We start from the raw sequence: 25,237 nt of genomic DNA, 5'->3' as shown, positions 1-25,237 counted from the left end.
AGAGGAGAGAGGGTAAAGTTTTATGAGGGATAATAACTTTTGCCAGGTTGAAGTAAAAAAAAAAAAATGAGCTAGTAGGTTCAGGGAGGAAAATTGGTTTCAAAGGAGGGTCTCCAAGCCAAATTTCAGGAGTGTTTAAAAATTATTTAGGGAGACAATGGGAGTGCCTGTCCAGTCATACAAAGGGGAGTGATGTCAAAACAATACTTGATAAAGATGTACCTTGTTTCATTCTTTGATTTAGGAAACTGGCTTTGGCTTGTGCAATGAGATAAGATCCGAGTTTCAGAGGTCCTCTTGGAGACCTTTTGTCATAATTTTCTTGCAGTCTGACATGTTCTCTGTGGGAATGCAACTTTCTTCACAGTAGCTGTAGAATTTGAAGGAAGACTGAAAGGCATGACCTTGGATGCCCCTTCCAGTTCCAGGTTCCATACACAGCCACTTCTCTGAATGCATTCCAGAGCCCAGATGGAATCAGGACAGGAGCAATTGCTGACAAGAGACAAGAATGTTGACCAGGGAGATATCAGGGCAGAGGGTAGCATCATGGTTGTGATCACAAGCTCTGTCCTCAGACTACCTGGGTACAAATAGTGGCCTCACCATTTACTAGCCATATGACTTTGTGCCACTTATCTATCTTCGCTGTGCCTCAGTTTCCTCAACTGTAAAATGGGGTAATAATAACAATATCTGTCGTGAAGGTTAAGTGAGTAAAAACAAGTAATGCATGTTGGCTATTATTATCTCCACAAGGTAACGCATGATCACCTGCTAATTTCTGCAGTTGGTCCTCTATCCCCCGCTCTTGGAACACTAGGTCCTTGATAGATATGTGTGGATTCAAACTGGGAGTCCAGGTTTTCCTAGGTCGGGCAACTCTTGCCCCCGCGGAACAAACATTTCTTACTGCACCTTCTGAACATCAGTGCATACGATCACAACAGACTACCCCAAGGAAAACTTTGGCTTTCCTTTTCCTTTCTCAACTCTCTGGACAGTTACAAGGAGTCCCAAGGCCAGCACTGGCTCTTTATGAACCACACAGGTCAATGTCCCTTCCCTTCCTCTCTCGTCATTCGCTGCTCGGATCCTCTCTGCTCACACGCAGGGGCACATGATTTAACCTCTCTGCTCCTTTCCTTCTCTTTCATTTCTTGTCATGTCATCTTGGTGGCGGTGGAGGTTGAAGTGGGGACCCAGGGCCTTTCTCTCTCTGTTTCCCCCTTTAGTCATAGTGATCAGATCGAATTAGACAACTTGAGACCCAGCATCGTCTACGTGTAGAGTCTTGAAAGTGCCCCCCAAAGCCTGCTATAGAAATTACTCAAAAGTAGCCGTCTACCATCGTGAAAACTTAAAACTGAAGTTGATCTTTCTAGAAGTTACCATTTGAGATAATGTATAAGTTGATCAATGACTTTTGAACCAATTAATAAAGAATATTAAACTTAAAATGGTAATTCTAAAATGCACAATAGTCTGCTACACTATGGGTTAAATAGAGCTTTAAGGGTAGTCTGGGAACCAAGTCCTATGGGTGACATTGTTTCTATGGGAAAATGTACTCTGAATTCCAGACAACCCATTTACCCACTAACTTTTGGGAAAGGACCCTTTGGTAAGTTGGAGACTGACTAAAAATACCAAATATTTTAATGTATTTTTTATCGATGTATTAAAAACACATTTTTAGGTTTTATCTTAATAGACTGAAACAAATTCTAGACTCTTCCATGAGTTGATTTCCTGACCTCTGAAGCATAATTAAAAGTACGTTTGTGGATTTTCTGCAAAGAAAGGGCCTGGCTATTTTAATTAGCTTAATGTACGTAAAATCAATTATTTTGAGACGGTAGACAAACAAAATCATTCATATTGTTGGCAGGTTTGCACAAATGATTTCACAAGGGTAAATCATTTTCAGGTTACATAGGACAGATGCATGCGGCCTATGTGAGAACGTTTGGAAGTATTCTGGACTCTTTTTTTCAAAGGCACACACTGCACGTGCAATCAATTGGAATCTGTTTCTTCAGTTATTTCTTTATTCCCCACCCAGTAATGATGGCTGCCTCCTCGCAGGGCAATGTGACATTTTTATGTTATCAAGTGGTCTTTCTTTTGACCATTTTAGAAAAGACACAATATCTTCCCTTCACCATCGGAAGTCAGCTTCCCTGTGAGGTTTTACACAGGAGAATGAGTTGAGGAAATACATTTATAGTATTTCAAACTCATGTTAACAGAAAGAGAAAAGCTATATAGGTCACAGAGTAGAAGGGACCCAGATCTGGCCACAAGACCTGAGTTTTGGCCCTGACTCTTGAACTGAGTCACCTCAGACCCTTTGTCTGCACGACGAAGGCTTTGGCATCTTGCCTTGAAGTTCCTTTCCAGTCTTATGTTTTGTGTCATGGGTAGCTAATAATGTAAGGATTGGGGTGATGCTTTCTTCCAAAATCTTGTCTTTCCACTCACATCAGTTTAGTGGGGAGCAGACAGAGGCTGCCAATATCACAATAACTTTTTCTCCACTCACATTAACTTTAAAATGTATTTTAACATGGGGCGCCTGGGTGGCGCAGTCGGTTAAGCGTCCGACTTCAGCCAGGTCACGATCTCACGGTCCGTGAGTTCGAGCCCCGCGTCGGGCTCTGGGCTGATGGCTCGGAGCCTGGAGCCTGTTTCCGATTCTGTGTCTCCCTCTCTCTCTGCCCCTCCCCCGTTCATGCTCTGTCTCTCTCTGTCCCAAAAATAAAAAAAAAAAATAAACGTTGAAAAAAAAAATTAAAAAAAAAATAAAATAAAATGTATTTTAACAAATAGCAGGTTAGGTGTCTGTGAATAATAATCAATATTCTCCAAACTTTCAGTTTTCTTTCTTCCTTCCTTCCTCTTTCTTTCTTTCTTTCTTTCTTCTTTTCTTTCTTCCTTTCTTTTTTTCTTTCTTTCTTTCTTTCTTTCTTTCTTTCTTTCTTTCCCTTTTACGTTACCCTTCCTCCCTTCCTTCCTTCTTCTCTTCCTTCCATCTTTCCTTCTTTCCTTCCCTTGCCTTTAAAAGGCAGACCAATGGATTTGGCTCGGGATCAGCTCTGCAGGTCAGGATCTAACAAAGGGAAATCCCCTATGTGTTGGAACCTCGCAACTCCAGAGATGGGCCGTTTATGAAAGCTGAAGTACCGCTGGGGTGAGCCAAGAAGCCACTTGTGATTCCTGCCAGTTGTCCCCAGTCCAGACCATTTCACAGTGAAGGGCTCCGCCGTCCTCCCGCCTCCAGCTGTCCAAACCCAGGAGACGCAGCACCTGCCGCCGAAAGCCATAACAGCCTGTGGACATGGCTGCCTGGGAGGTCACGCTTTCTCTTTTGCGTGGGCAAAACTGCCCTTTCCTTAACTGCTAGTATTCTTTCCCCGGGCTTTGGAGGTCTGACTATCGGAAGATTGCTTTCGGACATTTAGTTTCCTCCATGTTAGGGTCTGTTAACTTTTAAAGCCCAAGATGAATGGGAGGAGGGATGGGGCAGCGGGGGAGGATTGGGAGGGAAGTGGGGGGGGGGGGGGGGGGGAGGGATGGCAGCTAAACCAGCGTAGGCTGGAGTGGGATGGGAAAGGGTGGAGATAAAGCAATGAATAAATGGCCAAATGAAAGAACAGCACAAAGCAGCAGGCAGATCAGCAAGCCAGACAAAATCTTTACGGAGTGCCTACCGCTTGTAGGTGTTGTGTTAGGCGCAGGCACGTTCCGGTGGACAGTGCAGCCGTGTCCCCACCTTACGGAAACTTACAATCGGGGGGTGGGGGGTGGGGGGTGGGGGAAGACATTAAACAAATAATTCAATGTGTTAATGATTAATAATTGAATTAAAAACTTGAACAGTTACAACTGTGATACAGCTGCAAGGAAGAAATTTAAGGGACGGCAACCGAATCCAGGAGGCGACCAGGGTGGTGTTCGACGCAAGTTGGGTATTTTTACAGCATTTTTTTCAAATAGAAATCTGAAAGTAAACTGTATTGCAATATGATGTATGTTTTTTTTCCAAACGAAACCCAAGCACACATCCTGCTCTGCCCCACCCTACACCCCCACACGGGAAGCTCCCGCCCTCATCTCAGAATCAGCCTGGGTGTTCTGTGGTTTTACTGCATCCTGAGAGCTCTGCTGTCCGGCTCCTTCCTCCACCCACCACGGGTTTTTGTGGGGCGCCACCTAGAGTTTGACTGTCGCATTGCCAAAACCTAGGATATTTGCTTTTTTTTTTTTTTTTTTGAAAATAAGTAAATAATCAATTAAAAAAAAAAAACAAATGAAAGAATGAGTGAGCAAAGCGGCAAGCAAATACACAAACAAGACAAAAACTTCCATTCACTGTCCTTGGCATCCAGAGTGAATTTAAAAGACTCCAAGTTTTCTAGGAAGAATGGCTTTCTCTAGGCTCTTTCCAAGATTTGTTTTGCAAAGCTGCCAAAGGGAATTATAGACAATGAATTGTAAGTAACAAGTCTCATGGTGACACCCAAAGTGTTTTAGATCCAAACCTCAGAGCTAGAAGGTTCCAAGAAGATGCCTACGGTTAAATCAAATTTGTCCTGTTTTTACTAATAACTGCCTGATAATTTATTGAACAGTCTGTATTACAGAAATACCTGTGGCATTAAGACAAAACCGACTGTTGTGATTTATGGGGTGGGCTAATACTACGGCTTTTAAGAAAATGAAAAAAAATGCATGAGGTTTGTCATTTTTAAATCACCTTAAGGCAAGACACCTAGCACTCTCGGTTACCACATTCCAAAGAGCCTGATAAGAACAGCCACGCTCATTTCAAAGGTGTTCTCACATATATAAAGATAGAGATGGAACTGCGCTTTCCTCCTCGTGCTAGACATATCCTTTCTCTCCCAAAAATTGCCCCAAAGGAAAAAAATTTGGATAAGGAAAACTCACATTCATCCCTCCATTCACTCGTTTTATTGAGGCATTTGCTTAGCACGTACAGTGGTGATGTAGAGATGGTAAGAGGATTCTGCCCCAGGGTGCTTATTGTCTAGTCACATTAGGTTGACAGGATATGCCAAGAAAGTAGATAGGACAAGAGTGAGCTATTTCTCAATACGGTCTAGCAATGAGAAGCTTGCGGTGGTGACACATTACTAAGGGGGCTCCTGTCCAGTTTGGAGGGGACAGAGAAGGCTTCTCCTAGGTTAGCGTGCTATGTCTTCAAGTACCAACTTCTTGGAAGGCGAAGTTAAACACAGACATATCCATAAACACAGAAAGATGAAGGTATCACTTTCCCTGAAAACTTTTCCGCCTAAGATACAGAGCCAAGAGGGAAAAACATAATGAAAATGAATATTACTGGGATATAAATTCCAGGAGTATAGAGACCATTTTGATCGTCGTTTTGATCTTGTTCGCTCCTAGACAGCTCTGTCACTTTCGTAATGTCTAGTAGACAATAGTACTCAATAAAAATAGTACTCAATAAAAATTTGTCGAAAGCTGGTGGGATGAAGAAATCCTGTTGCACATAGTGAAAAATCACCACGTGTGTATTTCAGTGATCTATAGTTTAGCGCAAGTTGGTTTACTGGCATGCTTTCTTAAAAGCCTTCATTGGCTTTCTGTTTTCTGCTTGACCAAAGTTCAATGCTTCTACCTATGTTTTCAATCTAATTGATCAGATTTCAATGCTCTTTCCTATTTTTTTTTTGTTCCCACCTATTTTGAATTTGCCCACTTCAATTAAATGGTTTCCTGCGTTTCCAAATTTGTTTTCTTCTATTCTCCAGTAGAATTGCCATTTGCCATTCACGTTGGTTTGTTTACAGCTCCACTACCGTCTTGTTCATTCCCACTTGCAAACATTCACTGGATTCCTTCTTCTTTTCTCTTCCTCTCCACCTACCCCTCCTTCTGATCCGTTGAAATTCTCAACGTTCTTCAAGTACCATTTTGAATTTACCTTGCTTTCTCTGACTAATCCATTCTCTCTCTCTCTCTCTCTCTCTCTCTCTCTGGGTGTTTTGATTTCAAACTCACGTAAACTCTACAGTCTATGTCACATTAATGAGTCTTCCTTATATAACCCCCTTACATCTTTCACTTTTATGGGTGTTAGCCTTACCTTCTCAACTAGATTCTAAACTCCTAACAGTTATGCTTTATGCCTTATTATTCATGTATACAAAATACCCACATGGCTGGCACAGCGATCCTAAATAAGGCAGTGGTGGGAGATAATAATGCTTGGAAAGCTGTGTCCAAATTATGGAAAATCTTGAATTCTAGGTTAAAAGACTGACGTTAGCCTTTAGGCATAAATAAGAGCATGTTCTACCATATCAGTCAAAGGAAAGGCAAGCTTTTCTGAAAAGGATCTTTGTCTCCATAGATACTTCACCATTATCAACCAGTTATTATGAAGTAGTCACCAATCATTCATTATGAAGAAAAATCATGGAGAGGACAAAAATTAGGGAATATCTTCTCTGGTTTTCAGCATCTTGATTTCCATGTTCCATAGAACAGTTTCCTGTTTCTGTGAGTGGAGAAGATTGAGTCTGGTGGTCTCCATGAGGTTTCAAATAAGCTGTGTTCCACCCAGGGTTTGGACAGCACTGAAGTGGCTGATAATAGCTACCCCCTTTTTTTTTTTTAATTTTTTTAATGTTTATTTATTCTTGAGAGAGACAGAGCATGAGCAGGGGAGGGGCAGAGCGAGAGAGGGACACACAATCCCAAGCGGACTCCAGGAGCCGAGCTGTCAGCACAGAGCCTGATGCGGGGCTCAAACTCACGAGCGGTGGGATCATGACCTGAGCCAAAGTCAGCCACTTAACCTATTGAGCCACCCAGGTGCCCCTGATAATAACTACTCTTGACTCCAGAAGCTTTGGGAAGAAATGATAAAAGAATGAAAAATAAAATAGTATTGCGCTTATGGAATCTCTTGTTTGATGAACTCTTCTCTCGAGAGGCAAAAATTTCATTAAGAAATTCTTTTATACAAATCAAAACCACACTCGGATACCACCTTACGCCAGTCAGAGTGGCTAAAATGAACAAACCAGGAGACTATAGATGCTGGAGAGGATGTGGAGAAACGGGAGCCCTCTTGCACTGTTGGTGGGAATGCACACTGTTGCAGCCGCTCTGGAAAACAGTGTGGAGGTTCCTCAAAAAAAATTAAAAATAGCCTTACCCTATGACCCAGCAGTAGCACTGCTAGGAATTTACCCAAGGGATACAGGAGTACTGATGCATAGGGGCACTTGTACCCCAATGTTTATAGCAGCACTCTCAACAATAGCCACATTATGGAAAGAGCCTAAATGTCCATCAACTGATGAATGGATAAAGAAATTGTGGTTTATATACACAATGGAATACTACGTGGCAATGAGAAAGAATTAAATATGGCCCTTTGTAGCAACATGGATGGAACTGGAGAGTGTTATCTTAAGTGAAATAAGTCATACAGAGAAAGATACCATATGTTTTCTCTCTTATGTGGATCCTGAGAAACTTAACAGAAGCCTATGGGTGGGGGGTGGGGGGAGAAAAAAAAAAAAAGAGGTTAGAGAGGGAGAGAGCCAAAGCATAAGAGACTCTTAAAAACTGAGAACAAACTGAGGGTTGATGGGTGGTGGGAGGGAGGGGAGAGTGGGTGATGGGCATTGAGGAGGGCACCTGTTGGGATGAACACTGGGTGTTGTATGGAAACCAATTTGACAATAAATTTCATATTTAAAAAAAAAGAAATTTCTTTTAGAAATTTTAGTAACTTCAAAGGTAAGTGCTTTTATAAACCCATCTTCCATATGGGACAATGCAATAAACCAAGAGTGGCATCCTTAGACTCAGAGAACTTAAACAAGCAGAAACTAAAGGAATGTATTTAGCAATTAACTGGTTTTTGCATTCAAACATTTAGGCAATGTTTCATTTGCCTAATGAAACAGCAGTATTTCATTTTCCCCCTGAAATGTGGGATTTCTTTGTCTGGCCTAGCTTAATAGCTATGTCAGAAAGTAGTCAAGCCACATTATTCATGGATTCTGTAATTACAAATTTTCCTACTCACTATAACTTGCTTGTAACCCTAATATCAATAGTCACAGCCCTTTTACAGTTATTCACCAACATGGACAGAATGACGAAAATGTTGAGTTGCCCAACACATACGTTCCTAGCTGAGGTTGAACAGGATGATGCTCTGCCCTTTTGTTTCAGCTCCCATGGCAAGAGCAAAAATAATGCCCTTTATGTGATCTAGTCAGTGCCATGTGTGTGCATTCCTGCTGAGGGGCTCCCAGAGTCCTATTTACCTAGAACTGCATGTTAAGAGCCAGACAGGAAGCTGGAAGACCAACTTACAAATGATCTGCTTTTAGTTTTGGCCTATTCCCAGGCATTTTTTTTTTTTTTTTTTTTTTTTTTTTTGGTCAAAAATCTGGCCCTAGAGTTATCACGTGGCAGGCACTGTCCTAAGCTCTACACACATTCAGCTCATTTGAGTATAAACGGCAGCAAAACAGTCCTACTTTCAACACCCAATCCCAAGCACGGAGTCCTGAAAATTGTCCAACCTGTCCTTCGGCTTAAATGTAAACACCATATCCCAATTCATACAGAGTTCACAGTGCTGGATACGGAAGAGTAACTTACCCAAACTATTGAACTTGCCCCACGCTCTCTCCTCAAGTGGGAAGCATTAGTCTTGGCCTCCAAGGAAACCCACCTGGCTGTGCCCTTGGCTATCAGAAAGCACTCCTCTCTGAAACCTTGTCTCTCAGATGGCCTCTGGCATGGCTATGGACAGTCATTCACAGACCCAGCCCAATCCACTCCTGTGTGGAGAGCTGAAAATGGACTTCAGATTTTGCTGACGTAGGGGCAGAGATTTTTGGTTTGGCATGGAAGGGAAGCATCTAAAAACTAATCATAGCCTTTTCACTGAGAAAATTAGACCCCAGTTAGCATCTCTCCTTTGCCTCCTTATTCTCAAAGAATGAATGACCCCTCCCTGGCCTTGTGTCCTGTCTCCAAAATGCCTCTGCCCTCATCTTACCTCCATAGACATACTTGTCAGGAGCAGGAAGAAAAACTCACCCCACCTTACTTGCTTTTCAGAAAGTTGTCATGTCTTCATTTTCAAAAACCTTGCTTTCTTCTCCGTTAGCGAATACAATGAAGCCTCATCTCTTATTTGAAGGGAAAAACGAGAGGTTAGGTAGACCCCGAAAATAAGGAGAAATCGCACTTTCAATCTCAGAATCTCTGTTGACTGAGCACTGCTGGGGATATTAATCATGAGGGCTTATTTTCCAAAGAACATCAGAGCACATCTGGAAATTTAAAATAACAGGAGGGTTCAAATCAACTGACGTTTTCCAGAGAATTCCTTGAGATAATTAACAAGATGTTGCCCACAGAGGCACAGAGAAATCCTGATTCTGTTCTGCCTAAACAAGCCTTTAAAAAAAAAAAAAGTATCAAAATTCACCTCAAATAGTTGGGTTTTTATTAACTGCCCTCCCTCGAGTGGATCCACACATACAACTGAAATCTGCCTTCTTTAGATTTGTTTCATTTGATTTGCTTTTATCCAAATGGAATTGACGAGTGGCTATTTCTAAGTGATCTTTTTGACACTACATAATTCTCACCGCCCAAGTTACCGTGAGCCCTAAGAAAGGAGGCTCTTTGCTGTGGGAGACAAAGATGTGGAGTCCGCACCTCTCTTGAGAAATACTCTGATTAGGTGGCTCTCACCGAAGAGCCAAGGTCAAAATCGACTCTGGATTAGGCTCTCCCATGACAAGAGGGAGGCATTCTTCTGGAGAAGATCTTCTTTGTTAGCAAGATGGCTGTTAGAGGGTGCAAAGGAAGAGAAAGGAAGTGACTTCAACCTTTTCCTTATCTCTGAGAAGCCATGATTACTCCTTGTGGTTTGGTACAGACAGCTTGTCAAGAATCGTGGATTTAGGCCAAATGGAGGCAAAAGGAGGGAAAGAGCCAACTTTGGTCTTTGCAGCTCCCTCTCTTCTCTTCCCCTTTCTTGCTCTCTCTCCCCATCGTCCTGCTCCACCAGGTACCCGGAAACCTCTAGAAAGTTGGCAACATGCTCTGGGTCCTGGAACACTCTTTGAGTCATTTGACTTGAGTATTACAAGTTGAATTGTTAAAGTTCATATGATGACATCCTAACACCCAGTGCCTCAGAATGTGACTATTTTGGAGATGGGGTCTTTGTAGAGGTACTCAACTTAAAATGAGATTCTTCAGAGTAGTCCCTAGAATAATATGACTGGTGTCCTTATGAAAAGCAGAAATGTGGAGGCAGATACGTATACAGGAAGAACATCGGGTGCACACAAAGATAGCCATCAATAAGCCAAGGAGAGAGACCTAAAACAGATCTTTCCCTCACGGCCCTCAGAGGGAATCAACCCTGCTGCCATTTTGATTCAGATAGCCAGCCACCATAGCTGCGAGACAATACATTTCTGCTGTTTAAGCCAGTCAATCTGCGGGACTTTGTTATGGTGGCCCTGGCAAACTGATGCACTGGGCTTCACACTTCCACTTGCTGTACGTTTGGTTCCCAAAGTGTGAACCTCCAATCTGAGGGACACTTGGAATTCTTGTCAGGGTCTCAAGATTTGTGGAGCCATTTTGTTGTTAATTTAAAGCCCAGTAAATATGCTCTGTGAATAATACACACAGATTGCTCCGTGATGGTCCTTTGCATTCCTTTCTAGATTAAACCCCATGACTGTCTACCTCTCCTCACTTCGTTCTAGCTGTACTGATCCACTCATTTCCTGGAAGGAAACCTGTTTTCTCACCTCAGAACCTTTGTACATGCTGTTCTCCTCTCCTTGAAATACCCTACATATGCCAAGTGTTGGCCAACTGCCACAGACACTTTAGTCTTGGCTGAGTTGCCACATCTTCGGGGAGGTCTTCCTTGAGCTCTGCCAAAATCGAGTTAGATACCCTTCCTATGTGACCCCACAGCACCACACCACGTGCTCGCTTCTCTTCTATCAGTAAACAGATTCTTTGGCGATCATCCCTCTACTTGGTCACCTCACTCACTAGACTGGGCAAAGGGGTGTTTTGTGTTGGATCTCATATTCACAGCACCAGGCTCAGTGCCTATCACAAAATTCGTTTTTACACATTACAACAATGCATCAAAACATTGTGTTTCGGTGAATTTTCACGGCCAATAAATATGAAACTACTATATTAGGAATCCTTACCTTTTTTTATGCTGAGAAGTGGTCCTCAGCCTCAAAAGTTTGGAAACCATTTCTCTAATCTAGAGGTCCCACAATGGTGGCCCAAAGGCTTTGTCCAGCCAGCAGATGCTTTGGTTTGGCTGGTGCTCCAGATATCTCTGGATGTGGACAGCTCTCCCCGGGGTATATGTGCTTACAGTCACCGTAGGCTCCCCATTCCCACTGCGGGCCATTCACTCTTTCCTCATTAGTGTTATCTGTCTGGCCTCTGAGGCAGTGGTTCCTCGAAAAAGTTCCCCTAGATTCTTCATCAAAATGTATTTTCCTGATTGTCCCCTCCTCAAACGTACTAATTTAATTGAAAATAAAATTTAAGAGGGTGTCTCCTTCAGAAAAAAAACCCATATCCTATCCAGAACCTACGAGGAGAATTATTTGGGGTATAGATGAGCAGGGGATTTTTCCTATAATCGTCTAAAATGAAACACTCAAAGGAAGGTTAGTGGTTATTCCCCTAGAATAGAAAGGATTGTAGAAAGGATGCAAGACTTGAAAACAAATTAATTTTTTAAAAAAACTTTCCTTTTTGGACACTGCCGGAGACACTAACAAGTACAGGAACAGCCAAATCAGGAGGCAATTGCGGAGGTGGACTGGGTAGAAGGCTCCACATAACCCCTAGTTAAAATTGTCAATCTCTAGGCAACAGAACATTAAATCACTGACATTTTTTCATGATTATGAACCCTTTTTCTGATCTCTTTAAACAACTTCAGAAAAGGAAAAAGCTAATTTCATCCTAGAATATATCCAGATTGCTCTGGGTTCACGCTGTGATAGGGTTTAAATCCAATAGAACTGCTTTGTGTATTTATTTTGGAGACTCTCAAAAGAAAAAAAAAAAAGTGCTACGTAGCTCAGGCTGACAACCAGGACACGATAATGCAGGGCCCTTCGAAGTGGAAGAAAAGTCCCCACTCAAAAAGAATGTCTGCCTTCTGTACAATTCTCTCTAGAGTTCCCCCATCCCCCACTCCCGTCCCCTTCCGTATAAACTTCTCAGAGGGACACCTTCGGTGACCCCGGAAAGTGCCAGTTCATATGTCAAATGCAGCTTCTCTTCTGACCCCACTTCTGATCCTGCTTTCAAGGCTGACACATTTCTGTTCATAGTTACCCTTTCTTTCCTCTCCTTTTGCCAGTTTTTAGTCCAATATGCCAATTGTCCTACACTTCCATGACTTCAGACCTTAAACATTTTAACCAGCAGTAGAGAATTCTGTAGAGCCCTTTCTGAAAAACCCAGTCTATAATCTCCTCCCTTCCCCCAGCCAGTTCACTGGGGCAGTGATTTCCTCAAAGAATTCCAACAAATTAGTTAGGCACGACTCCCCTTCCTGAAATGATGTTAGCTGTCTTTAATCAAGCTTGCTTTTCCAACTGTTCTCGATCTGATACCTTAAAGTAGTTACAGAGTCCTTCCCCTAAATGAAGCTAGACTGACTGGCTTATCTTCTTATTCCTGGCATTCCCCACAAATACTGATACTGTTTCAGGGAGGGGGTGTGGGTGATGAAGAGGGAAAGGATTCATTAAATCTTTTAACTTCTCCTCGTCTTTTCAGAGACAGTGACTTTTTCCTTAAGCCCAAAGATAAACATGTAAAATCAGCATCCCGGAGAGAGGCCTCTCAAAATCAGTCTTGGTCCTTTAAAAATGTTAGTACATAGTCTTGTAGCTATGTATATTTTAAGATACATATGTATCTCCACAACACCTCATGTGTGGTCATGATATCCATCACATAAACTTCTGCATTTTCCAAACCCTGGGATACAATTTCAAACCATATATAAACTGACTTTATACTGCACATATGCACCGCGCTGGGCCCTACCACGCGGATGGCATCATTATTTCCACACGGTCTGATTCACAGTCCAAACCCAGGAAAGGGTCTCAAGGAAAAGACGTTCAGGACCAGGTTTCCAACTTGAAACTCTCCATGGGAATTTCCAGGAAAAAAAACTCTGACACTTCAAGGGAAAAAGAGTGAAGAAGGACCGCAAACCAGAACCAAAACCAAACAAAAGGAGAAGCATTAAAAAGTTATGTGATGAAGCGGGATACTATAAAGTTTTTATTATGACTTGTTTGGAAAGAGCTTGTTTAACAAATGCAGTCACCCTCTATTCAAGCACAAAGCAATAAAAAATTTTATAGTCCACTATCACATGCCATAATGCGTATGGAATGGTTAAGCCCAATCAGATCTTGGAAAAGAACGTTTTGTTTGCTCTTCTAGGAAAGTTCGCCCTTTAAAAGAAAAAAAAAGTGAAGGGAGAAAGAAACCTCCACAAACTATGGGGATGGGGAATTGTCTGGAAAGTATATCAACTGGGGAATGGGTAAAGAAAGGGGAACGATGTCTTTACCTGGAAGGAGAAAACTAGTGAGGGAAATGAGGATTGTCTCCACCTATTTTGAGGGAAGTTTTGCAGAAGACTTACTAATTTTCGAGTTCTGATGTGAAATAAGGACGAAAGAACTAGATCCGATTGGTACGTGTTAGGGCGAAGGGAGGTAGGTAGATTTGACTCAGGAAAGAACCTTCTGAATGATAGCTTCTCACAAAGGCACGATCTGCCTTGGGAATTATTGAATTCCCTGTGTCTAGAAGCTCAAGCAGAAGCAGTTAGCATCTAATATGGGTATCATGCACGTAAGGGGATTCCTGCAACAGGTGAAGCTTGGATGAGTTGACCCAGATGGTACCTTCCATCCATATCTAGGTACCTGTGATTCTGAGATTTGCTTAAAATCCCAAATGGGTGATTGGAGACATTTCATATTCCCTGTAAATCTGAGCATGCATCAGAATAGGATGTTCATTAGAAAAAAAAAAATGAAAAAGTATAAATTGGTTCTCATTGTTTAGTGTTCCCTATGGAAAAAAAAGGAAGTGTCAGAATAAAGTCTTTTTTGATCTCGGGTTTGGAGCACAGAGTTTTTCTGTTGTTTATTCATCACCCTTTTGTCAAATGTTTTCAAGTTGGAGATCACAACATGTTGAAAGGCTGTGGGGAATTCCAAACGGCTTAAAGAAATCAGAGCCCTCCCATTCTGAACAGAAATTTGATGTAAAGTATATTAGTAGATTCTTTTCCTTCCACATTATCACCCCCGAATCTCAGTTTCTCCCAATCACACATTTGCCAAAGCCCCCCTTTCCTTTTGATGCTCCCTCCTTTGTTTTCACCTCCTGTGTCCTTCTGGGTTTGGTGCCTGCCTCCCATGGCATATTTTCCTTCTGAGATGAAACAAAGGGAAGCTATTCCGTAGCTCTCTCCTTAATAAGACAGACCAAACAAGCTCACTGAAGGGATAAAGGATAAGAACGTTGGAGAATTGCTGAGCTAGTCTCATTATCTCACTCCCTGTTTATCCTCAAACTTGCCAAAAATTGCCCAGGAACAGACTTCCTGCTCCATCGTTTAAAATGATCTCTCTTTCTTCTACTTTCTTGCCAAACTTATTTCATGATACAAGAGACTCTGAGACGGAAGAGGGCAGAGTAATAAGCCCAGGATGAATTTTATCCTTATTAAGTACCTTTCATTCCTCAGAATCCCTAAAGGCCTGACAATCTATATTTCATGCCCTCCTACCTCACCGCAGAAAGCTGGACTCCATGCCATAAAGGGAAAACACAGTAAGAGCAGAGGTAAACTCTCTTCGAGTCTGATCGCCACTTCCATTATGCATTAGCATTTCTATGCCACACTGTATTGGTCAATGTTATATTACTCAGTCTAGACAGGAGGGAGAGGAGGTCTTCCTGTAAATGGTATTTCCACACATTTTCCTCTCTTTACTGACTTTCCTTCTTGGGTCCCCTTTTTGGGTACTAAATTTTCCCTCTCGCATAGAATTCTTCTTATTTAAAAAAATTTTTGTTTTCTTAATGTTTTTATTTATTTTGAGACAGAGAGAGACAGAGCATGAACGGGGGAGGGGCAGAGAGAGAGGGAGACACAGAATCCGAAGCAGGCTCCAGGCTCTGAGCCATCAGCACAGAGCCCGATGCGGGACTAGAGCCCACAGACCATGAGATCGTGACCTGAGCCGAAGTCGGACGCTCAACCGACTGAGCCACCTGGGCGCCCCGAATTCTTATTTTTAAACCCATCAGAATCCATTTCAGGGAGAAGCTCTACGAGGAGGGCATCTTCTTCACAGAGCACAGAGCAAGAGCCACAGAGCAAAAGTGTCCTTTTGGAGTTTGTCATTACGTAGAAACATGCTATGATGTCAAATATTAAATGTAAATAGCGCATGACCCCTACCTTATAGGAAAAGATATCTCACCCGCCAAGCGAAGGAAAGAGAGACGCAGTGACTATACCAGTCTACCACTATCCATGGAAACATTGAAAGAGCTGATACATAAAGTGTGTGCTTAGCAGGTATCACCTGTTTTGCGTTTAATATCTCCCTTATTTCCCATAACAATCTTATGAGGCGACACTATATGATTCTCACCATGAAAGAAAAATGGCACTCAGTGAGATTAAGCAAGACACACATATGCGAGGTCATGCCAATTCTTTAAGGAAGTGGAACCCACATTATTCTGGCTCCAGAGTCCATTTTCTGAACCACTGGTTTCTCTCCTACCTCAGGCGTCTCTTCAAGGATGAACATGAGGACAGACACCCTTCTATTTGAGTGGCTCCTTCTAACTGCTTCCACCTCTACACAGAGTTAATGCAGCCTTTCCCCCATCTCTATACGCGGTCAATGCAGTGACGGTGGGGGTGAGCCCCCAAGCACTTGGGCTTCTCCGTTCCTGGCTGACTCCTGGCCAGTGGAATCTCCCTTCAGGGTTCACGCTTTTTTCACCGCTCTTTCCAGTTCAAGTTCATCCTTCTCTATAGAGTCTGTGCTTGAACTTGGGTGAGGTGGGGGCGGGGTGGGGGGGAAGGCAGAGTGCAGCGCAGGCATTCGTTTCTCGCTGAAAGGGCAGCTGTCCACTGAGTTCACAGAGTAACTTGAGTAGGTGTGTTACTTAATACGCCGCAAGAAAATGCCCACCCCGAGAGTCTAAAATTGTGGATTTCGGAGGCCTCCTGCTGCTGCTCGGCTGTCTTCCAAAGCCCCGCTGAATTGCTTCCTCTGCAAGCAGGACCTTCTGCCGGAGACGTTGGGGGAAATGTGGTTGTTGATCTGTGGCAAGAGGTGACGGGTGGCCGCTCTGCGACGGTGGGACGTTAAAATTGATCTGAAAATATTTTTTTCCAAAGGGTGAGTAGGGACTAGGTAAAGAAAGCAAGCCTGATGTTCCTGCGCCTCTAGAGAAGGTGTGCTGGCTACCAACCAGCTTTCCACACTCAGAGACCTAAATCCTCTAAAGACTCCTTCTGGGAAGATCTTGGCATGGGGATACTGGCCATGCCTGAGCTGGGCCTTCGCTGAGGTTTGGTTCCCCAGGACCCTTCACCCCGCCATACCTCATCACCAGCATCAAGGAGGGGGCTCCGCCGAGAGTGTAACGACTGCTTCTACGGAGGCGATTGGCTTTCTTTTCTCGACAATAGCAAGCAAGCACAGCAAACGGTCTAAAACGTGACAACTCGGGGCCAAATTACCTTTGACCCAAGGCGCAGCAAACTTCGCCGAGTGACTTCTACAGCTCACCAAATGAAAATTCGTCACCATGGTGCAAGGTGGAAGGCAGCCCGCCAGCAGTGTGTTGCTTCCTGAGCTGGAAGAGCCCGAACAGTCATCTCCTCCTAGAGACAGCAGGGGGGGCATTTGTAGAAACCGTTTTCTGGAGAAGCGTGGGATGTTTTGATGGTACCTGATGGCAGGTATTCCCATCTCCGAGTTACAGATGAGGAAACCAAGGCCCAGGGTAACCCAGTGGATTAATTGCTGAGCTAAGACCAGATGGCTATGCTTTTGTTCTTTATTCAGGTGTCTGTTGTTTAGACCTTCGCGGAAATAGCTCTTCCTCGGGCCTAAGCTGTGTTGCGTTCTTACTGTTGCCATATATTCCTGGGAGGCTGGGCAGCTGCTCCTGAGACCAGGCATTCACTGTGTAGACTTCCTTTCTCAAGGATTTTTCTAGAGGACAGAGCCAGGCTCCACCTTCTGTCTTCATAGTTGGCATCTGTTCGAACTACTAGGTCGCCGGGGAGGTTTGTCATTCTTTGGGGTTGCCCACCTTAGGATTTTTGGTGGAAGGCCATTGCGATTAACTCGCACAGAAGCCAAAACTGCTGTATCCTCATTGTTTTCCAAGTTTCCGCACAGCTAGGACCCAAACGTCCACCCAGGCTCCCGCGATCGGATGCACCAAGTGCAGACTTCGAACCTGGGATCCCTGCTGCCGTGAGTGTGGATGGCAAAGAAGATTGTGGCCGTGGTGGCAGCTCAGGCTAATCAAGACCCCTCGCCAGCAGGGGCGGCAATGGCAGAAGCAGCATCCGGGGCTCAGAGCTGGCAGCCCAAGGATGTGGGTTGCAGAGTGTAGCAGTCATAGGCTGCCACGATGCCCTCACCAGAGCAGTCCGGGGGTTTGATTCGGGGCATTCCTCCTGGTTGGAGGATTCAGCCTCCTGTGCTCTATGTTACTTTGCCATTCCCTGAGCTACTGAACAGCCTTTAATAAATTCTTCCCATAGAGTGGCTCTCTACCCGCTGCTTACAAGGAAAACCGCTGCCTTGAAACAATCGAAACAAATTCAGAATAGATAAGCGTCTCGATTTCTTAAAGTAACAGAAATCACCTTAGAGTATAAAACTGTACCCTAGTATAGCCCACAGCCCGTGGAACTCGATAAGGGTGCATCACGAATAAAACCACACGTATTTACAGCTTCATGCAAACATATCTGCATAAGCCTGTACATGTGTGAAAGTGTGTATGTGTGCCTATCTGAGTCCCCCAATGCAATATGTCACAGTTAGGACTGTGCAATATGCAATATTGCAAATGCAATTGCAATATTGCAATGCAATATGTCACAGTTAGGACTTTTAGCCCCAAAGCCAAACTTCAAATTCCCTTCTGTAGTTGTCAGACCACCCTCCTTCTCCCTATTCCATTGCTTTCTGTTCACTGCCTTTCTTTCCCAAAAGAATGTATTTGCTTTTTATCGGGCAGAACACCATTCTCCTTCATTCGCATCCAATTTCAGCTGCGTTAATCACTGACACAAAATGAACTAAGACCAACGTGGGATACTCAGCCAACACCGGCCGCGGGGTGGCATTCATTTTGCAGCAGAAACGCGGAGCATGAAGCGAAATGTGAAGTTGTTCAAAGGGGTGCGTGCACCGTGTACCCTCGGGGACGTGTGCCGTAACTGTTAGGAAGCCTAAGGTTCTGAAATCCTGGTTCACAAAGCACACACACTTTTGTGCAACAAGAAATCCAATCAGGCAGAGGAAACTGAAGCAAACTTCCCTGGGGTCGCCCCTTAACCAGTGCTTTCCAAAGCTCTTAGCCAAAGCACGGAAATGTTTTCAAAGTTTGCTCCCCCTGCGGATAGCATAATTGAATCACAATGACTGGGGGCTACATCGAGGCAGGTATTGCCATCTCTGATTTACAGATGAAGAAACCAAGGCCCAGGGTAACCCAGTGACTTAATTGCCGAGTGAGCTGCGACTAGAATCATGGGCTCCTGGTTCATTGTTCTTCCCCCGTTTCTTAACACTTCGTGGCTCTTGTTCTTGCTTTTAGATGGTGATGTGTGGATCTCTCTCTATATGTATCTATGTTTGTATAGGCATATATTTACTTATATTATGCATGTATATATGTTGTGTATGTTTATATATTTGTTAAAATATTTAACATACACGATATATGAAATATGTCATTAAAAGATTTACAGTCGAGGGAGAAGATGGAGAAATCGTCTGCATGTTCTTCTGAAAATAGTGAGTGACCAGCCTTCAGAAGAAACCAGCCATGAGGGGACCGGGGGATGGGGGGGAGCTCGTCTTCGACATCTGCTTCCCTTTATAACTATTCTTGCGCCTCTTTCTTGAGGTAACTCCCATCCATCCTCTGTGGTTCAGTGTAAACATCCCTTCTTCTGGGAAGCCTCCTTTGATCCCCCTGTCTAGGTCAAGGTCTTTTTATTATGTGTATTCTTTTCTCACTTTGTCATTCATTATACATGAGTTGGTGTGACTGCTTTTATCTTTTTGTGTGTGTTTTTAAAATTTTTATTTTTTGAGAAAGAGAGAGAGCACAAGGGGGGAAGGTACAGAGGGAGAGAATTTTAAGCAGGCTCCACACACAGCACAGAGCCCCACGTGGGGCTCCATCTCATGACCGTGAGATCGTGATCTGAGCCGAAATCAAGAGTCCGATGCTTTCGGGGCTCCTGGGCGGCTCAGTCGGTTAAGCGTCCGACTTCGGCTCAGGTCATGATCTCGCGGTTTGTGAGTTCGAGCCCCGCGTCGGGCTCTGTGTTGACCGCTCTGAGCCTGGAGCCTGCTTCGGATTCTGTGTCTCCTTCTCTCTCTATCCCTCCCCTGCTCATGCTGTCTCTCTCTGTCTCTCAGTAATAAATAAACGTTAAAAAAATTAAAAAAAAAAAAAGAGTCCAATGCTTAACTAACTGAGCCACCCAGGTGCCCCACTGTGACTACTTTTAATACCCGTTTTTTGCACATCAGCACATCCCTAGAACCTAGCCGGTGCCTGGCACAGAGAAGGTGCTTACTAATCTTTGCAGAAGGAGGGCATCAAAACACAAGGAGAGGCATTAATCAACAGGAGGTGGGGCTCCTCATCAGGGACAGGGTGGTAGATAAAATGGACTCTGCAGTCAGAATACCTGTGTTTGAATTCCGGCTCTGAGATTTCCCAGCCAGGTGACTAAACACGTTGCTTAGGCCCTCTGTTCTTCGGTGGCCTCATCACTAAAATGTTGATAATGCAGTTACCTGTCTCACCGAGCTATTTGAGAATTAATTGAGTTTATATATGTAAAGTACTCAAGATACTGCCTGTTACATAACAAATGCTTAATAAATATTAACGGTGACTTTTTTTTTTCTTTTTTTTTAACTAGGTGGAAAGAACGAGTGTGGGTGAAAACAGGTGTGCTGGTCCAACGGTGGGAAATTGAAGAAGATCCAATGTGATGATTTCTCTCTTCTGGGCAAGTTACAAGTTGAGAATGAGAGGCAGGTGGCGTGGCAGGGATCAGAAGTGGTACAGGCTGATTCGCTGCATAGAAACCCTGCATACAGCAGTCCCATCGCGCAGGCCGCCTCTCCCCACTTTCCCGGGACCTGGCAGAGCCAGCTTTGCCTCCCCACAGGGTGAGCAATCAGAGTCATTTTGCTAATGCTACTTCAAGAACGGAAAGGTCAAAAGCCTCGTGCATGGAGCACCTCAGAGCACTAATCTAATCGGTAATACCAAGGCCTGAGAATTGAATGAGAATACGGGGCACTCCAGATCCGCAAGTAAGAAATAGTTTTTGTGTTCTGTAAGAATCTGGCCCCTTCGCAGTAGTTCTTCGTTTCTTGAAGGGTTTAGATTTTCTTGTATCCTTAGGGTGATCGCTCTGTTTCCTTAATGTGTACAACTGCGGACATCCGCCCGTTGGGGCAGGCGAGCTAACCTGTCAGTGGGTAATGGATGTTTTCCTATTGCTCTGCTGAAGAGCATTAACTTAAGCCTTCACTTCAGCTCCGCAGATAGTTGAGACAACAGATGGCCTTTCTTGCAATTCTGAGGGAATTGCTGCATTAGGAGGTTCAGAAGAGTGGCTTCTATTTGTTGGTGGCTTAAAATAGACAAGGCGAATAAAGAACCATTATTGTTATGTATGCAGGGAGTGCAGTGGCTGGTGAGGGCTGGAGCTGGAGGGAAGGAGAGAAATCTTGGTCCAGTCGCCTTCTTGACCTTGCAGGATGCAGTAAATTTCAGCTACAGAGTAGAAGAGGGAAGCCAAGAGTCGTTCTGAAGAGGTCGAGTTCTATCTATAATATTTGCAGATGTTGAATATCCTTTCTGGGGACAGGACTGCCATCTTTTTTTTTTATGTTTATTTATTATTGAGAGACAGAGAGACACAGAACAGGAGCCAGGGAGGGGTCAAGAGAGTGGGAGACACAGAATCCGAAGCAGGCTCCAGGCTCTGAGCTGTCAGCACAGAGCCTGACGCGGGGCTCGAACTCACGAACTGCAAGATCATGACCTGAGCCGAAGTCGGTCGCCCAACCGACTGAGTCACCCAGGTGCCCCAAGAACTGCCATCTTAAACAAGCATAACTAGAAGATGGACAATGCAAATCCGCTTTCCAGACTTACGCATTTGCAATGCGGAGTGATTCCATCAATTAAAAAAATACAATCAAACTCTGGAACTTGTGCACTTTTTTCAGTGACAGTTTGGAGGCACATGGACAGGCTTGACATCACTTATCCTGCTTTCTGAGATTTGTATGACAAAGCACCTTCCATCTTGAAACAAACAAAATCATACCACCTTCAATATACATGTACTTTGCTCCTGTTCACCCATGGCATTCTGACATTCACCATAATAAGAAGTATTCGGCTTCACATAAGACCAGATTATTTGATGAACTCATGGGATTTTTAGCAGTGAATCTGACTAACTGAAAATAGTCATTGTTCAGAGCTATGAGGCCCACAAAAAAAGAATCAACAGCCTGGTTGGAAGCTTCCTATTTATATCTCATAGTAAAAACCTTGTTGCCATCTTGACATTATAATTTAGGGGCTTCTCAGATGGCATGTTGCAGGATGGCCTCGAGCAAAATGCACCCATTGATTGAATGGGATTTGATATTTGTAATGCTCTCAGAAAAGACAGTGTTCCATGTATGAGACATTAAAGAGACAGATTCTAACATAAATGAGCTCTACTGCATGTGGGTAGAGCATTTTCTAATTCCAAGGGCAAGAAATGCAGACTCTATAATATCTGCATTTCATCCAGGCACACCACCCCTACTCAGGTGGCAGAGAATTATTCTACAATCTGCTTGAGGATCAAGGATGCAAAGTGTAAATGCTTTCAGCAGATGCTTTGAATCTTGAAGGCATATGTTGTTCATACTTCTTTAAAAGAAATCTCCAAAACTGCTGTAGGAGTTCAAATCATCTGAAATTTGGGAACTTCGGTTATTTTTTTCAGATGAAAGCAAAACCGAGACTTGGGTCATAAAAAGACAGTCCAGAGCAAGGTGGCCAGCAGTTTATTCAATAGAAGGTTAATTCATTTAACATGAATGCAAGGTGAGCATAATGGGCTGTAGATGCTAAGGAGGAACGTCAACTCCATGTGCAGTATCTTGGCAATTGGCAAAGTGACATTCCATGGTATTCTCCAACAAAGAATGTAGTCTTCTTCATGTGATAGCACCCCCAGCCATGCTGCTAGAAGGTTAAGGTGTATGTGCTCTTTGACTTTGTACCCAGACTGTGGTAGGCACCCTGATAAGCACTCGGGGATAAAAAAGCAAAACAAAACAAAACACAAAAAAACAAAAAACCTCATGGGGTCAGAGCCTCCCCGAATTATTCCCATTATAACAGCCTGGACATGAGGAATTACAATGCATTCCTTCACCCAGTCTCCAAAGACTTAAAGTTTCATAAGGGGAAGCCCGTGGTCATTTCCTTTCGATTTCGTTCTTGTATTCATTCTCCTGAAATCTTGAGATACACCTTTTGCTCTAACAGGGGAAATGGAAAGATTTGAATATCTTTATTAAACAAGGTATATCAGTTAAGGGGTTTTTTTTTTTGGGTTTTTTTTGGTTTTTTTTTTTTTTTGGTTACAATCAACAAGAAGACATTCGGCTAACTGAGCTGAGAAGGGAACCTAATGGAAAGATTTGGGGGAAGCTCAATGAATTGCAGAAAAATTTAAACCAAGACTCAGAAAGGACCAGAACTGAGAAGTTTCAGGGACCTCAACAGCAGGAGTGAACACAGCACATGAGCGGGGCACCTTCAGTAGGATGGATTGTGTTGTCCAACACTTGAATGCTTACTTGCAAAAATGAAAAGGGAGATGTTCCCTGAACATTGCAGGCCAAATTATAGAAGTTTTGTTGTTGTTTACTGTTTTTTTGTTCTGTTTTGTTTTCTAGAAGTTGTGGTGTGAGATCACCTTGATTCAGTCCTTCAGGTTCACACTTCTCTAACGATGGCTGGCAGCCTGCAGCTTGATGTGAATGGAGAGCTAGGAGAGAATATTGTCTTCCATTATCATTCAAATGGACTGAACAGGAAACCGAGGTCTTGGCCCCAATCTCTGTTTAAACATGAAATCAAGGCTAGAACCTCTAAAAACATCTACGACTGGAGCTGTTTCTTTGTATCTTGGAGCTCCCTTCTGGGAAATCTGCCTGCCTCTTTCATAACCTGCTTCCATGTAGGAGGACCCTTGGGCACACTCCTTAGTTCTGCTTGACTCCTGGACGTCTAGGCCTATTGGGTCTTTGAGAGAGCCCAACACAGGGTAATCCTCTTCCCCAGCAAGTTGTGAGCCAATTTAGAAATAAAAGTAGACAGCAAATGAAAGCAAAGGCGCCTTCCTGTTTAATGATAAAATTGATCTAAGAGACTGTGGCTTAAATCTAGGGGAGAGAGGCTGAGGTCTTCTTAATAGTGAGCACCAGAATCACAGATATACCAGTCTCAGTTTCATGCAGCATCTAATCACATCAGGCTTCTTCTCCAAATAAGTCCCTCTTGATTTGGGGGAAAGGCCAATTGCACCTGTTAAAAAAAACAAAAAACAAAAAAAAAACCTACCTCAAGAAGGAACAGAGGAGAATGTATGCTGCCTAAAGGCAGCTTGTTCCAAAGAGGAAGGTTAAGGATGGAAACACATCCATCGGAGAAGTCACTGCACTTCTCCTGGGGAGGAGTTATTAAAAGGGTAGGGAATGACCTATCGATGGGCATCGCCAAGTGGAGGCTAAATTTCATCCCCCTCCAACAAGACCCTAGAACAGTCTAGAGAGAGAGAGAATCCTCTCTTGTCTCCCGAAAGCCTAACTTCACCAGTTTCCTTCTTGAGGGTACACCTTATGTTGTGATGATCAACATGAGGAATGTCTTTCAAGACTGTGGCTACTTAGAACAGCGTGCCCTTAACGTACAACTTCCATCCTAGAGACATATAACCCAGAGTAGGAATGGTGTCTTGTTTTGATTTGCTGTTTTTATCATTTTTCGGCTTGCAAGGGTATCCAGTGGACGTATTTCTTACTTCACCCATTTTTCTGTTCTTCATCTGCCTACCTGCCTCCAGTTCCCAAGCAATCAACACCATTGTCTGCCTATAAAGGATTCTTTAATATGTTTCTAATGTATTAGTTTTTTGCTTTTTAAAAACAGCTTAATGAGATATAATTGACATCATGACCTCACGTTCATCATGACACAATGTATAAAGTGAACAATCAGATCAGTTCTGACAATGTATATACCTATGCAACCGTCACCACGATCATGATAGTGTGCATCACCTGAAGGATACAAAACCAATATTCCTCATACATCTTTGTAATCCCTCCCTCTTACCCTTTCTATCCCCTGCTCCAGGCAATCACTGATCTGCTTTCCGTTGCTATAGATGTGTTGCCATCAGACTGTTTTGTTAGCTTCTTTCACTCTGCAAAATTATTTTGAGGCTCACCTATGTTGTTGCGTATACCAATGGTTCATCTTTTACGTTGCTGACTAGTATTCCGTGGCATGGATATGTAAGTATCTCCTACTTTTCAAAGGTTCCCATTCTGCCCCTTCACTTTTATGAAAGACCTACTTTTCTACTCGTTTTTGCTAACCGAAAGAAACCTGAAGAGAACTTTTGCTTTTACGAAAAAAGGAGAAAAGCAAAAATCGCATTCTGTGTTTGTTTTGCGGTGAGCTGTTACAGAGGCAATGCACACCCTGA

Source organism: Panthera leo, chromosome B4, assembly GCF_018350215.1.
Source record: "Panthera leo isolate Ple1 chromosome B4, P.leo_Ple1_pat1.1, whole genome shotgun sequence".
Lineage (NCBI taxonomy): Eukaryota > Metazoa > Chordata > Mammalia > Carnivora > Felidae > Panthera > Panthera leo.
This window is presented reverse-complemented; position numbering follows the sequence as displayed.